Source organism: Eptatretus burgeri, chromosome 4 (assembly GCF_056783735.1).
Source record: "Eptatretus burgeri isolate ZD-2024b chromosome 4, Ebu_testis_v1, whole genome shotgun sequence".
Classification (NCBI taxonomy): Eukaryota; Metazoa; Chordata; class Myxini; order Myxiniformes; family Myxinidae; genus Eptatretus; species Eptatretus burgeri.
In genome coordinates, this window is record NC_140964.1 from 407,733 (window position 1) to 423,338 (window position 15,606).

Sequence of the window (15,606 nt, forward strand, 5' to 3'; positions counted from 1 at the left end):
GGGCGATCGTACCAAGCCGCAGGTCGACTCCGGACATGAACCGCTTAAGCGGTCTGTTCCGTGCTACAGTGATAACCAAGTGGTTTTATCGTCGGCCTCGACGGTTCCGATTAATTACCGGGTGTACTAAGCCCACTACGAACCCTTTACATGAAGCAGGATAGAGGGTCAATAAAGAAAAGACGAAGCGAAACGGGAAAACAGTTCACACAAAGCACATTTATTTCCCGGCACACGCAAGCACACATATACAGCCAAACAGTCAAAATGCACATATAGCAACCAAAACAAAAGCAACAATGACGCAGAGTTACTACCGACTATGCGCACACACGGCAACACTTATGCAGTTCTACTTTACAGACGGCGCCAACACACATTTACTCAAAAGCAAAGGAAAGAAGCCACCCTCATAGACAAGGGGGCAGACGGGCCTGTAGGCCAATATGTGCGCGTGACCTGAAGGAGCGGCAAAGCCTGCGAGACTGGGGGGGTCCTACCCGCGTCCTCGTGACGCGTTGGCGGACGAGCCGCAGATGTGGCCGCGTGGCTGTGCCCCGACTCCGTGCTCCTTGGTGGGTTTCGTTGGCGCGACGTTTGGAGTGGGGTGGGAACGGGGCCCCTTGTTGCACTATCTCAGCACGGGGGAAAGGGGGAATTGTTGATGCCCTGGGGGAGGGAGAATTGCTGGCTTGGGTCCCGCGATGAGCGATCTCACACCGCGACCTCGTCGCCGACCGCCGTCCTTCTCGCCTCGGACCCGAGCTCCTTTGCCTCTTCCCGCAACTCTTCTCAGCCGACTCCAGAACCCAACTCGAAGACACACCGATCACTTCGCCACCCGACTCGACTCTCTGCCACACCGGTGACTCGACTCACTCTGCACCCGACTCGCCTCTGCCACACCGATGACTCGACTCACTCTCCACCCGACGACTCACTCTGCACCCAACTCGACTCTTCCTGCCACACCGATCACTTCGCTACCCGACTCGACTCTCTGCCACACCGATGACTCGACTCACTCTCCACCCGACTCGACTCACTCTGCACCCAACTCGACTCTTCCTGCCACACTGATCACTTCGCTACCCGACTCAACTCTCTGCAACACCGATGACTCGACTGACTTCATTCGCCTTGCGCTTGCCTTCTTATAGGCCGGCAGGAGCAGCTAATATGCAAATATCCGGATCAGGATGACCTCGGGGGCGGAGCCACGCTCGCCCATTGGTCGGAGGAAAGGGGGCGTGAATCTCCCCTGATCCTAGCATTTGCATATATCGATTTCACACAGACACGCCTGGAGGCGGGGCCAAGCCGCTCCGCGCTTGCTAATTGGACGGAGGGGAAGTGGGCGTGTAGCGTTCTTGATCCGAATTCTCCCTCGGAAAGGCCGCTATTTGCGCTCGCGGCTCGGTGCGTTTGGCACCAATCGCGGAACGAGCCCGAGACAGCCCGACACTCATTGTTCACCGGTGGTGCGGGAATGGTCATAGAAGGAGAGAGGTGAAGGTGGTGGAGGGTTTTCGGTGGTGGTTTGATGGTTATGGTGCCGTTTGGAATGGCGGTGATGCGATGTTTGCGGGATTGAGTTGTGAAGGTAAAGGTTGTGGCTGTTGGCGTTGTTGTTGTTGTCCGAGGGTTGGAGCGTGGTTGCAGTTGGTGACGATGGCTGGCATGGTGGTTGTTGTGTGATGGCAGTTGAGACGTGCTTGGTTGAAAATAAAGATAGAACAGAAAAACGGCTATCTCAAAGCGTCGCAGCCCGAATGAATCACATAAATTCCCTCTAGAGAACGGGTTTGGGCTAACTACACATGTACTTAAGACATATCTCACCTACGGGTCCTGAATGGTGGTTTGCGAATTTCCACAGCCGTAACAATATATATGTACGTACACACACACACACGTATGACAATCACAGATCGCCGTGTTGGTAATAGGCACAGGCTTTCTAAGGCACACCCGATTCATGTAAAATAACCAATTGTTAATTGCTTTGAACACAAAGGCAAAGAAAAACGTGAATGCTTGTATGGTGCTGAGGGTAAAAAGTTAAAACCTAGTGTACTGCCTTCCTGGTACATCTTGACGTTGCCCATTTCACTGTTCCAGGTGTCGCTGAGTGCATCAAGCTTTTTAAACCATGTATGGTATCTAAAGATTGTAAACACCTTTCTTCAATTTGTTGGTGAGAGATCAACAATTGTTTTTCATATTGTCTTTTTCGGTATAATCAGAATTCCAATTCCGGTACATCGATATGAAAAATATCTGTCGGTATACGAGGTCTGTCTAAAAAGTAACGGGACTGGCTTCACAGAAATTTTATTCCAAAATATATATTGGAATCACAGCTTGTCCCCTTCAAAATACTTTCCCTCTAGTCTCACACTTGCCCATCCTCTTCTTCCACACTTCGATGCACCCCCGGAAGGCTTCCTTGGAATCCTCATGAGCTCCGTCACAGCCCTTTTGCTAGCCTCCACATCAGGAAATCGGGTCCCCTTGATCACCCCCTTGAGTTTGGGGAAGAGGAAAAAATCACAAGGGGCCAACTCTGGCAAATACGGGGGTTGCTCCAGAGTTGGCACGTTCCTCTCTGCCAGAAACTGTCAGATGCTCAGGATACTGTGAGCAGGGGCGTTGTCCTGGTGGAGCACCCAGGCTTTGTTCTCCCACAGATCCCTCCTCTTGTCTCGGACTGAACTCATGAGGCGCCGGAGGATCTCCTTGTCCACGTATTGATTCACTGTTTCACTCTGTGGTAGAAACTCGAAGTGGACGATGCCCTTAATGTCAAAAAACGTGATAAGCATCACCTTGACCTTCGACTTCAACATCCTTGCTTTCTTTGGTCTTAGTGATGCCGGACTTTTCCACTGACGACTCTGCCGTTTAGTGTCAGGATAGTATTCGAATATCCACGATTCATCGCCAGTAATGACTCTCCCAAGCAGGTCTGGATCATCCTCGAGGCGCTCGATAATGCCTTGACAGACTAACTCCTTTTTTCTGGTCCTCAGACAACAGCTTGGGGACCATCTTTGCGCACACTTTGTGCATTTCGAGATTTTCAGTGATGATGCTCCAGACAGTGTCCTTGTTGATGGAAAGTTCCTCAGCAATCATCCGCACCTTGAGTCGACGATCTGCGTGCACCATCTGCTTCACACGCTCTATGTTGTCCACCGTTCTGCTCGTTGAAGGTCTTTCAGAGCGTGGATAGTCTTCAACCTCCTCCTGTCCCTCTTTGAACCTCTTGCGACTTTTTAATGCGCATGTGTGTGACAGTTTGTTCCCCATAGACTTGCTGCAGCATTGCGAAGGATTCGGAAGGTGTTTTGCCAAGCTTTGCAAGAAACTTCAGATTGGCTCTCTGCTCATGACTCATAGCGCGATGACTCAGACTAGACAATGTGCAAAGCACGACCTATAAAAACATCACACAATGAGCGCAGTCAACCATCACCAATCATATATATTGCTGGAATGTTGCGAAAGACTGTTACACAACCCGTTCATTCAAGTTATGTAAGTGGAGCACACAGCAGGCTCAGTCCTGTTACTTTTAAGACGCACCTCGAGTATGTGTGTGTATATATATATATATATATATATATATATATATATATATATATATATATATGTATGTGTGTGTGTGTGTGTGTGTGTGTGTGTGTGTGTGTGTGTGTGTGTGTGTGTGTGTGTGTGTGTGTGTGTGTGTGTGTGTGTGTGTGTGTGTGTGTGTGTGTGTGTGTGTGTGTGTGTGTGTGTGTGTGTGTATATATATCGATATGTATGTACGTATAATGTATGTAATGTATATATATATATATATGTATATATATATATATATATATATATATTGTTATGAATCTGCTGCCTGCCCAGCGTGCGTACAGCCGATTTAGCCAATGGCGGCCGTCTCGCCCACCGGACGGATAATTCAGTCGCGAGGACATTTATTTATAATGCACACGTAAACAGGGATGCATTGAATGGGGGAAGGGGACAAGACACGAGCAAGGTAAAGCACGACAAGAAGAACTACAACCGTTTATGATTATGATTATCTATAGTCACTTAAGCAGGTTTACTAAAGGACACGGCGCCACAGACACACACACAAAAGCCCAAAAGAAAGAAAGAAAACGTGATCGTGTGGTGAAGTCTTGGGCTCCGTTCTCCAGACCCAGCCTTCACCGCTGGCGTCTCTTCCGACTCGACGACCCTGCGAACGAGAGCGCGATTCAGAGCGCCCTCCTCGCAATCCCCTCAGCGCACATGATCCTGCCACCTCGTTCTTGATCCTCATGTCAACCGTCACGACTCTCCCACTCTCACTCTTCTTTTCCGCGCTCGCATTCCTCCTTTTTATACCCACGCCTCGCCCCTTCTTAACTCCCACCCTCCTTTCCAGAACATGCGGGAAACTTCCATAAGGAAGCGTTTTCCCGCCAAATTAGGGACGCGCGCCGCTGCAGTAGTCCTCTTTGTCCCTTGCAGGGTGAAATTTACCGTGGAGACGCCATTCGTTCGGGGGAGGGGTGAACGGGGGCCGCCTGCTTTCCCTCTACGAAGGCCAGGCCTCTGGCAACCGTGTGCCGAGGTAGAAAACGCGGTGGTGGTTGAGGCGGCGTGGTTGTTGTGGTTGGTGGTTGAGGCGATCATGGTTGGTGTTGATCGTGGTTGTGGTGGTTGAGGCGATCATGGTTGTGGTGGTCGTTGTTGGTGTTGATCGTGGTTGTGGTGGTTGGTCCAAAATAACGATAGTAAAGAAAAACGGCTAATCAAAGATCACAGCCCGGGTGACACGAATAAATTCCCATTAAACAACGGTAGGGAAATCTAACTGAACACGGACTGATCGGCATAACTGAACTAAAGACCTATATGGTGTTCTGCGAATTTCCACAGCCGTAACACTACCCCCTCCCCTTTTTACAGACTCGTCCCAAGTCGTCGAATTTTCGTGTGCCATCATGTGTAAGTTTCCCCTAGTTCATTTTATCTTCGGATCCCTGAGTGCGACATGTAGTGTATTCGTGTCCCAAAAATAAATAACCTACGGGCTGAGTAACTAACTGAACAAACCCACTCATACAGACGACTTAACTAAATTGACGGCGCTAAGACACACATGCAGGGGGGCGCAACTCCATATACATTTTTAACTTAACCTTCCAAATTTTACACCAAACCATGGCTTAGGACTGATGGACTCTGCAGGAAAAGAAAAACAGGGAGCCAGGCTACTCACACGCAGTCTCGGGCTCATGAAACAAATGCAGGTGACAGGGAATGTGGCCGGCTGCTCAAACTCAGTCCAAGGCCTCCCCCTTGAAATGAGCGCAGTGAATACAAAACGGTGCACAGGCTGCACAAATGCAGTCTTCGTGTGCGGCTGCCTGCAAGGCAGTCCCTTCAGAACAGTGAATGGTACTGGCTCACGCAAACAAAATGGTGCAAGGGCTGCTCAATGCAGTCCCATGGTGTAGATGGATGGATGGACAACACGGTGCACGGGCCGCCAATGCAGTCCCATTATGCGGCTGCCTACAGGGCAGTCCCTGCAGAACGACGATGATTCTGGCGCACATGGAAATGGAAAAATGGGGCAAATGCAAGGAAGGGCGAGCAGGCATGGGGTCAAGGCAAAGGCAGGCAGACAAGGCATGGCAAGGCCTGCACAGGCCGTTGTAGCAAAACAGCCGGCAGATGAACTGACTGGCACAGGCCTTGTAGCAAAACAGCCGGCAGATGAACTGCCTGGCACAGGCCTTGTAGTAAGGAGGTGTGTGGAGGGAGTGTGGTGGTGCTGGTCACTCGGAAGGTGGGCTCGGACCTACCCTATTGTCTCCCTCCCAACATATCGCCTTTGCCTGTCTCTGTCCATACCCACTCCCTTAATTTGCAAAAAATCCCCAATTTAGCCCCATCTTATTTTTTTTGTTGTTGTTTTATTTTATTTCCCCTTCTATAATTCGTCTCCCTAAACCCCTTTATTGTCTCTGTCCGGCTAACCTATCATGTCTCCTAGCCTATTCCCAACCCCTACGTTCCCTTCCTGGAGCGGAATAAGGGAGAGTTAGTGTCCTGCGTTGAGGCCCAACGAAGCCTCAGAATGGCCTCCTCAGAATGGCCTCCTCAGATTTCAGCGATCTAACTTCACCACGGTGAGTCCAGCGGCACACAACGAGAGCGAAGGGATGGATGGTGCGGAGGGGTACACTTCCTAATCTACCCTCACATTATTAACTTTAAACTACCCTGGGGCTTTCCAAAAGCACCTCTCGCTGAAACTGCTGGTTCTATAAACCAAGATTCCCGTCGCCTGTGTTGGTGTCCTCACAATTTCGGGTCTCGCTCTCAAATTTTCCCTCGTGCCCTTGCATGGTTTCGTGGCTGGGACGCGTGGCTCCCTTGGCAGGAACTACCCTCTGCCGATTCTCCAACTATGGCATCCCCAGGCCCTGCAACTGCCTCCGAGCCTACCAGCTCCCGAAACACTGGGGAGTGCCCTCCATGGCTACTCCCCTGAAACGCTCACGTGGCAGGCTGGCACGCCGGACCCCTTCCCTGGGTGCCCGTGCCCAATGCACTGCTCACGTGGCCAATGGCGCCCCGGGCCCCACATCATGCGGGCCCACCCGTGCCCACTACACTATCCCAGCCCCCCTTGGACCCTTGGCCTACCGCGGCCGACTGGCCCGGTGCCCAGGGTACCCACTAAGCGATACTCACCATTTGCAGCCACGCTCCCAGCCCGTCAACAGGACTCCTGCACCCCTCCAAACGGGTTTCGAGCCTACACTCCCACCAACAGCTAAACGACCTCCATTTTGTCAATTTGACGAACCCACTAACTCACATTATACTGACCCCGGGGTCCCTTGGGCGGGAGTCACTCCTCCCCCCAATCGCTCATCGCACCATGCATACATCAGTCACTCCATACACACAGGCTCGCTGGCCTCACTCACTCACCATGTACCTTTTCCATTCTCTTTCACTCCATAGACACAGGCCCGCTGGCCCTCACTCACTCATCAAGTACATTTTCCATTTAATTTCTCAACATTGCTGATCACTGCCATTCTTCTATCTAATACTCTCAACTAACTCGTGCTCCCCCGTCATCCCTTACAATATAGCACATCCTTTTAATCCACGTAGCTAAGCTACGTTCCCGTTACACATCCAAAGTCTGTCCGTGCCTCCAAATCATTATTCCCCATTTAACATCCTAAATCTGAACCAATTCCCTCTACCTAATCCATCCACGGGCTCCATGAGGACTTATCCTGCCCCATGAAGCCGATCTAACTAAGCTAACCCTCCCCCCTAACGAGTTGTATCCTGTGCCCGGGACAGGGGGGTCTTCCACCCCTTGCCCGGGAATTCTGTTCACCCGAAGCGAGGCTTGCCTTTTTTTTTTTTAAATGCGTGCACCAGCGCGGCAACTCGCAACCTGCGCTCTTTCCACGTGACGTCATGGCAGCTGTTCGCGCTTCGTGCACCAGACGCCCACCAGACGGACAATTCTGTCGTGACCCTCTCGGACCAACGCCGGGAGTTAGTCACGGGTGGGCCTTTCGGACTCACCACGATCGTGCCAATCGGCCACCCGCGTGGGATAGGGTTGTTCGCCAAACTCGACCTACCTAAGTACCCACGCGGCTGGTAGACCGGGCGATCGCACCTCGCCGCAGGTCGACTCCGGACACGGGCCGCTTAAGCGATCCGTTCCGTGCTATCGGGATAACCGAGCGGTGTTATCGTCAGCCTCAACGGTTCCGATTAATTATCGGGCGTACTAAGCCCACGACGAACCCGTTACGTGAAGCAAGATGGAGATTCAATTAAAGAAAAGACGAAGCGAAACGGGAAAACAGTTCAACATAATGCACATTTATTCCGCGGCACACGGAGAGCACACATATACAGCCAAACAGAATGCACATATATCAAATGCTACAAAAGAAACAATGACGCAGAGATACTACCGAATAAGACCGACACACGGCAACACTTAACAGTTTTACTTCACCAGACTGGCGCCACACACACACGTTTACACAGAACCCAAAAGAAATGGAAGTCGCGACTTCCCTGAGCGTGTCGAGTCCCTCTCCGACGTCCGTCGACGGGGTCCCGCCTGGCCGCGACTTCGTGCCCGAGCATGGTAGGCGAGTGCTCTCCGGCGTGCCTCGCGCCTGCACGCGTTGGCCACTCGACGGTACAGACGGGTTTTGGGGAAACGGACGGGGTTTGTTCGGCACTGTTTTCCGCGCTCGCGCACGGGTCAACGAAGCAAGGCAGGCACCACAAGCTCGCGACTCGAGCCAGAAGACGACCATGAAGACCAACCCTCGACTAACCACTCCCTCCAACTCTCGACCAACCAACCCAACAACCCTCAAGGTCCGTCCTGTTCGCCTTTTGTAGCGCGGGGCTCCGCCCTTCGCTCCGCCCCGTTTTCGGCCCCGCCCCCCTTCGAGCTTCTTGGAGAAGCCTCTCGAAGGGGGGCGTGACCTCTCGCTTTCCCTCCACCCCGCGCCGTGCGGGGGCCGGGGGGAGTCAGTCTTGGCATGGAACCAGGGAATTATTCCCCCAAAAAGAGGCCCCCACCCTTTCTCACCTTTGACCCCTGCATCGCTCCTCCTCCACACCGAGCGCAGAGAACCTCGACGGGAAAAACAGGCGGGAAAACCCCCGAGCATAGCCGTTGGTTTCTGTTTGTGCCCGGAAATCGTAACCGCACAGGGCCTGCTGAATGGCGAGTGGCGAAGATGTGGTAGCGTTGATGGTGGAGGTGGCGTGGTTGTAGTGTGGTTGGCGCTGTGGTGGGGATGGCGTGGTTGTTGAGATGCTGTTTGTTTGAAATAAAAGATAGAACAGAAAAAATGGCTAACTCAAAGCGTCACAGCCTGGATGGATCACATAAATTCCCTCTATACAACGGGTTTGGGCTAACTACACATGTACTTTCAGAGATATCTCACCTACGTGACCTGAATGGTGGTTTGCGAATTTCCACAACCACAACAATTTGTTATGTATCTACTTTATAAATGGCAGTCTATCTGTTTGTTTGTAACCAATAAGCTCCGAGACCAGTGAACCAATCTTGATGAAACTTTACACACATATATACCTAACATTCAGCTCCAGGATGCGCTAAGTAAAGTGGCTTTCCATAAAAATGAAAAATATATATATTAAAAAAAAAAATTTCCTTTAAAAAAAAATGGCTTTCGAATAGTGCGCCGGCGTATTAATCGTAACAAAAGGCTCCATGGTTAAAAACGCTAGGGTTTATTGAAATACAAAATGTTCGTATTCGTTGACTTTTTAAACATACACAATCTCCTCCTGTTATTTGAATTCTTGAACTGCACGCACACGGCAACAGCTAACTGCTGATAGATCTTCTCATGAAAGAGCCAGGCAAGCGGAATCAGCTGCAGAGAGAGAGAGAGAGAGAGAGAGAGAGAGAGAGAGAGAGAGAGAGAGAGAGAGAGAGAGAGAGAGAGAGAGAGAGAGAGAGAGAGAGAGAGAGAGAGAGAGAGAGAGAGAGTCGTCTTCCTGCTGATATATCTGCTCATGAACTAGCCAGGCTCATGAACCTCGGACCTCGGACTCATGAACTAGCAAGCAGAGTCGGCTGCAGAAAGAGAGCGTCGCCTAACTGCAAATAGAGTGTCACACCGACGGGCGAGAGAAGCACAAAACTCACGTTCCAGCTTTCGAGGTCCGGGTTTTGGCAGGACATCAAAGACAGTTTCCACTGCTGCGAGAATCATTGAGTGGCTCAAGGCCGCCTTCAACTATGACCTCTCTGAGGATTACGGCAGCATAAAGCCTTCCTTCCATAACTCTGAGAAATAAAAGAAGCCTTCCTAATTTTCTCCATACAACTAATGCCTCAGTCTAACTAGCGTGAGGAAAATAGGGCAAATTCCCCGGGTACTTCAGCTAGTATATATATATATATATATATATATATATATATATATATATATATATATATATATATATATATATATATATATATATGTATATATATGTATATATATATATATATATATATATATATATATATATATATATATATATATATATATTGTTGCGGATTTCGCGCCCGCCGGCGTGCGACGGCCACGTAACTCGAATCGCGGCACGTCGCCCACCGGACGGACAATCCAGTCGTGACCCTCTCGGACTAACGCCGGGAACCAGTCACGGGTGGACCTTTCGGTCTCACCGCGATCGAGCCAATCAGCCCCCGCGTGGGATAGGGTTGCTCGCCGACCCGACCTACCTAAGTACCCACGCGGAGGGTAGACCGGGCGATCGCACCTCGCCGCAGGTCGACTTTGGACACGGGCCACTTAAGCGACCCGTTCCGTACTTATCAGAATAACCGAGCGGTGTTATCGTCGACCTCGACGGTTCGATTAATTATCGGGCGTATTCAGCCCACTACCAACCCTTTACGTGAAGCAAGATGGGGATTCAATGGAGGAAAAGACGAAGCGAAGCGGGAGAACAGTTCAACAATAAAGCACATTTATTCGCGACGAACGGAAAGCACACATATTCAATTCCACCAAAAGCACACAGAAAAAAACACAATTCCATTTACACAAAAAGCAAATATAAAAGCGAAAACACAATGCAGAGCTAATACCGACTACCGAGCACACGGCAACACTTATACAATTTTACTTCACAGACGGCGCCGACAACACATACCCAAAACCAAGGAAAGAATACCCCCAAGAATGAGGCGGGCCTGAGGCCGAGACCGGGTCGCGCCTACCCGTCTGGTGATGAGACGCGGAGCGGCGATGGCGCCCCAACCCGCGGGCCTCGCGGACAGTGTCTGGCAGGGGGTGGGAAAGGGGCCCCCTTGGTCGCACTATCTCAGCGCGGGGGGAAACAGGAGGGGGTTGCTGATGCTCGGGGTATAGAGGATCTTTATTATCCCTGGTGTGCGTCTCCACCTCGGCCAGGTCGCGCTGCCGGCCTTCCTCGGGCGTGCAGCTCCCGGCACCGTCGCGAGCACCCCCTCGTCTGCCTTCGCCGCTGCCGCCTCTCCGCCTCTGGACTCTCCACCCTGGACTCTTCTTTGGGCTCTCCTCGTTCGACTCTCTTCAGCTTCTCCAGCTACTGCAGGCTTCGGGCTCCAGACTTCCACACGGCTCTGACTGACGAACACGGTCCTTTTATCCCCCTGTAGCTTCGCCTTTGACCCCCTCCCTTTGACCTTTCACCTCGCTCCCCATTGGCCCGAGAAAAAGTGGGCGTGAAGGCTTCTTGATCCACAAATTTGCATATATCGATCGTCCTGGAGGCGGGGCCAAATCGTCCCTCGCTCACCGATTGGACGGCAAAAAGTGGGCGTGTGTCGTTTTTGATCCGTTTTTGAAGCACAAAATCCGTGATTTTGTACACGCTGTTCGACGCGCGCTCTGCACGAATCCAACACCGGTACCCACAGCGGGGCAAGAACGGTGGCGATGCTACGGTTGCGAGGTGTGACGTGAAGGTCGTGGCGGTTGTGGTGAAGCGGTGGTTGTGGTCGGTGGTTGATGTTGTGGTTGTGATCATGGCGGTTGGTCCAAAATAAAGATAGTAAAAGAAAAACGGCTATCCTGAAGAGTCGCAGCTCGCATAAATGACATGTATTCCCACTAGACAACGGGTTTGGGCCTAACTACACATGTACTTACCGAGATACCTCACCTAAGGGACCTGAATGGTGGTTTGCGAATTTGGTAACCACAACAATATATATACTCTCTGTGCAAAACATTAGGAACACCTGCTCTTTCCATGAAATAAACTGATCAGGTGAAAGCTATGATCCCTTATTGAAATCTAAGCACCTGTAAAATCCACTTCAATCGGTGTAGATGAAGAGGAGGAGATGGGCCAAAGAAGGATTTTTAAGCCTTGAAACGATTGAGACATGGATTGTGTATGTGTGCCATAGGGTGAAGGGGCAAGACTAAAGATTTAAGTGCCTTTGAAAAGGTTATGGTCGTAGGTACCAGGGACACCAGTTTGAGTGTGTCAAGAACTTCAAGGCTGCTTGGTTTTTCATGCTCAACAGTTTCTCGTGTGTTTCAAGAATGGTCCACCACCCAAAAGTCATCCGGCCAACAGCAGGCCAGTGGTCGAAAATGGCTCATTGATGAAAGACCAAAGGAGGCTGACATGAATTGTGCAGAGCAACAGATGGGCTACAGTTAATCAACTGACAACTCAGTCCAACATTTGTGCCAAAAGACCCATAAATAATGTACAACTCGTCATACCTTGACATGAATGGGGTATGGCAGTCGATGACCGAACAGAGTTTCACTTCTTTCAGCATAAAACAAGAACCTGCAGTTGCAGTGGGTGAAGGAACGAAAGCAATGGACACTGGAAGATTGTAAAAACATTGCCTGGTCTGATGAATGCCGGTTCCGGCTGTTTCACGCTGATGGGAGGACGAGGGTGTGGATAAAACCATATGAGTGCACGCATCCATCATGCCTTGTGTCAATATTGCAGGCTGGTGGTGGTGTGATGGTGTGGGGTGTGTTTTCATGGCATACATTGGCCCCTTGATAAAAGTGGAGCAACGTTTGCATGCCACAGGATATCTGAACATCATTGCCAATCAGGTGCTTCCCTTCATGGCAGCAGTGTATCCATCTCTGAATACTGTATATATTTTTTCAGCAGGATAATGCCCCATGCCACAAGGTTAGGATTGTCCAGGAGTGATTCCATGAACGACAGTGAATTCAGCTTACTGCATTGGCCTGCCCAGTCACCAGATCTCAATCCAATTGAGCACCTGTGGGATGATTGGAATGAGCTATTCAGAGTTGAGATCCACCACCAGCCAACTTGGCACGACTATGGGAAGTATTGGAGTCAACATGGGCCAACATCCCTGTGGAACACTTTCAACCCCTTGAAGAGTCAATGCCCCAACAAATTAAGGCTGTTCTGAGGGCAAAAGGGGATGCGATTCAACATTAGGAAGGTGTTTCTAATATTTGTGCACTGAGTGTTTGTGTGTACATATATATATATATATATATATATATATATATATATATATATATATATATATATATTGTTGCGAATTCGCGCCCGCCGGCGTGCGATCGGCCCCTCGACTCGAATGGCGGTCGCCTCGCCCACCGGACGGACAATTCAGTCGTGACCCTCTCGGACCAACGCCGGGAGCTAGTCACGGGTGGGGGTTTAACCTCACCACGATCGTGCCAATTGCCCACCCGCGCAGGATAGGGTCGCTCGCCAAATTCGATCTACCTAAGTACCTGCGCGAATGGTCGACCGGGCGATTGCACCACGCTACAGGCCGACTCCGGACACGAACCGCTTAAGCGGTCCGTTCCGTGCTGCAGTGATAACCGAGCGATGTTATCGTCGGCCTCGACGGTTCCGATTAATTATCGGCGTATTAAGCCCACTACGAACCCTTTACGTGAAGCAGGATGGAGGGTCAATAAAGAAAAGACAAAGCGAAACGGGAAAACAGTTCACACAATGCACATTTATTACGCGAGACACGGAAAGCACACTTTTTTTTTTTTTGTATACCTTGTCGAGGCTCGTATGAGAGCTAACACACAACTCACAGCAAGGGGGCATGAGACAAGAGGGGCGGGAGTGGAAGGGACAAAATAGTGGGGAACAGACACATTAGGTGAACTGTGGAAGGGAGAGGGATGGGGATGGGATGGGGAACATGGCGAAGAGAAGATGGACATTACAGGGAATTTCAGGAAGGAAAGCAAGGGAATTGGGGGGGTAGAATCGGGGGTAGAAAAGATCGAGGATTTGGATGGGGGAAGATAAGAGGTGGTGGTGAACAGCTGTTTTGAAAGCCTGGAGGGAAGAATGGGAAAGAATAGAGTGAGGAAGTTTGTTCCAAAGGCGGGAAAAAAGAGGAATGAAAGAGTGCAGATGAGCAGTGATTCGTGATTTTGGTAGTTTTACCAGAAGCGGGTTGTTGGCGGACCTTGAGCGCCCTGTGGAAATGTGGTGGGGACAAATCGCAGAGAGAGCAGGGGGGGCAAGGCTGGAGAGGAGTCGGTAGAAGACAGAAAGACCACCGACCAACCTGCAGTGATTGAGTGAGAGGCCCAAAGACTCAGCTTCATTGCAGGAGATGCCGATGATCTTAAATGCCCTGGTTTCGCCAGCGTGAAGCCAAGAAAGGTGGGAGGCAGGAGCACCAGCTCAGAGGGGAGAGCAGTACTCCATCGGGCTATGGACAAAGCTTTGTAAGTGGTCAGGAGCTCAAGAGGGCTGAGGAAGGACTTTGCACGACGGAGGATTCCCAGTCGGCGACTGGCTTTTGAGGCGAGGTTGGAAATGTGACTTTCCCAGGAAAGGTCATGGCAGATAGTGAGACCCAGAAGTTTGAATGAAAAGACTTCTTCCAGAGGATTGTTGAGAAAGTGGATGGGGGGGTTTTCTAAACGGTCCTTTCGAAGAGACATAGTGAGTGTGAGATTTGTCTGGATTGAAAGACATGTTCCACGTGTTGGACCAGTTTGTGATTTTATCCAGATCTGCAGTGAGCGAAGAAGCTGCTGCTTGCCGGTCTGAGGGATGACAGATGGTACGGCAGAGGGTGGAGTCGTCGGCAAAGAGAAATAGAGGATTTTCCAGAGAGTCCGAGAGATCATTGATGAAAACCAGAAAAAGAACAGGGCCCAGAACGCTACCTTGAGGAACTCCAGCCTGAATAGGAAGAGGGGATGAAAGAACTCCATTTCGGGCCACACGTTGACTGCGTCAGGAGAGGAAGTCTGCGAGCCATGAGTGGAGATGGCCTTGAATACCATGGGAAGAGAGTTTGGTGAGTAGTGCAGGGTGCCAGACTGTGTCAAAAGCACGTGATATGTCCAGGGATATGGCTCGGATTTCCTGTCTGGCATTGAGGACCTCCATCCATTGATGGGAGAGCAGAAGCAGCATATCCAGGGTAGAGTGACCTGGTCTGAAACCAAATTGATGATTGGAAATCAAGCCATTGGAAAAGAGGAAGGATTTCATGTCTGAAGCGATGATGGATTCCATCACCTTGCTGATGATTGGGAGAAGGCTGATTGGTCTGTAGTTACAGGGATCTGTTTTTGCACCATTTTTATGCAGGGCAGTGATGTTAGCAGATTTCCAAGCAGATGGCAGATGACCTTGGGCAAATGAGAGGGTGAATAGAACAGAGAGAGGGTGAGCAAGAGCAGAAGAGCAGGCTTTGAGGACACGTGGGCTGATGCCGTCTGGACCAGTTGCAGAATCTCGGACTCTGGTTGCAAAGCAAGCTCTCCACCTTGTCAGGAGAAAAGGATACAGAGTCCAGGGACAGTTGGGTGCGACTGGGTAAAGTGGGTAGAGATAGTGATGGGTTTAGGACACAAGATTTAGCTGCAAACACCGAGTTTAGACATTCAGCTTTATCATGTGTGGTATCAGCAGTGCGTCCATTTGAGGTAAGGGAGGGGATGGAGGGGGAACATACACCAGAAACAGATTTGATTAAACGCCACCAGGATT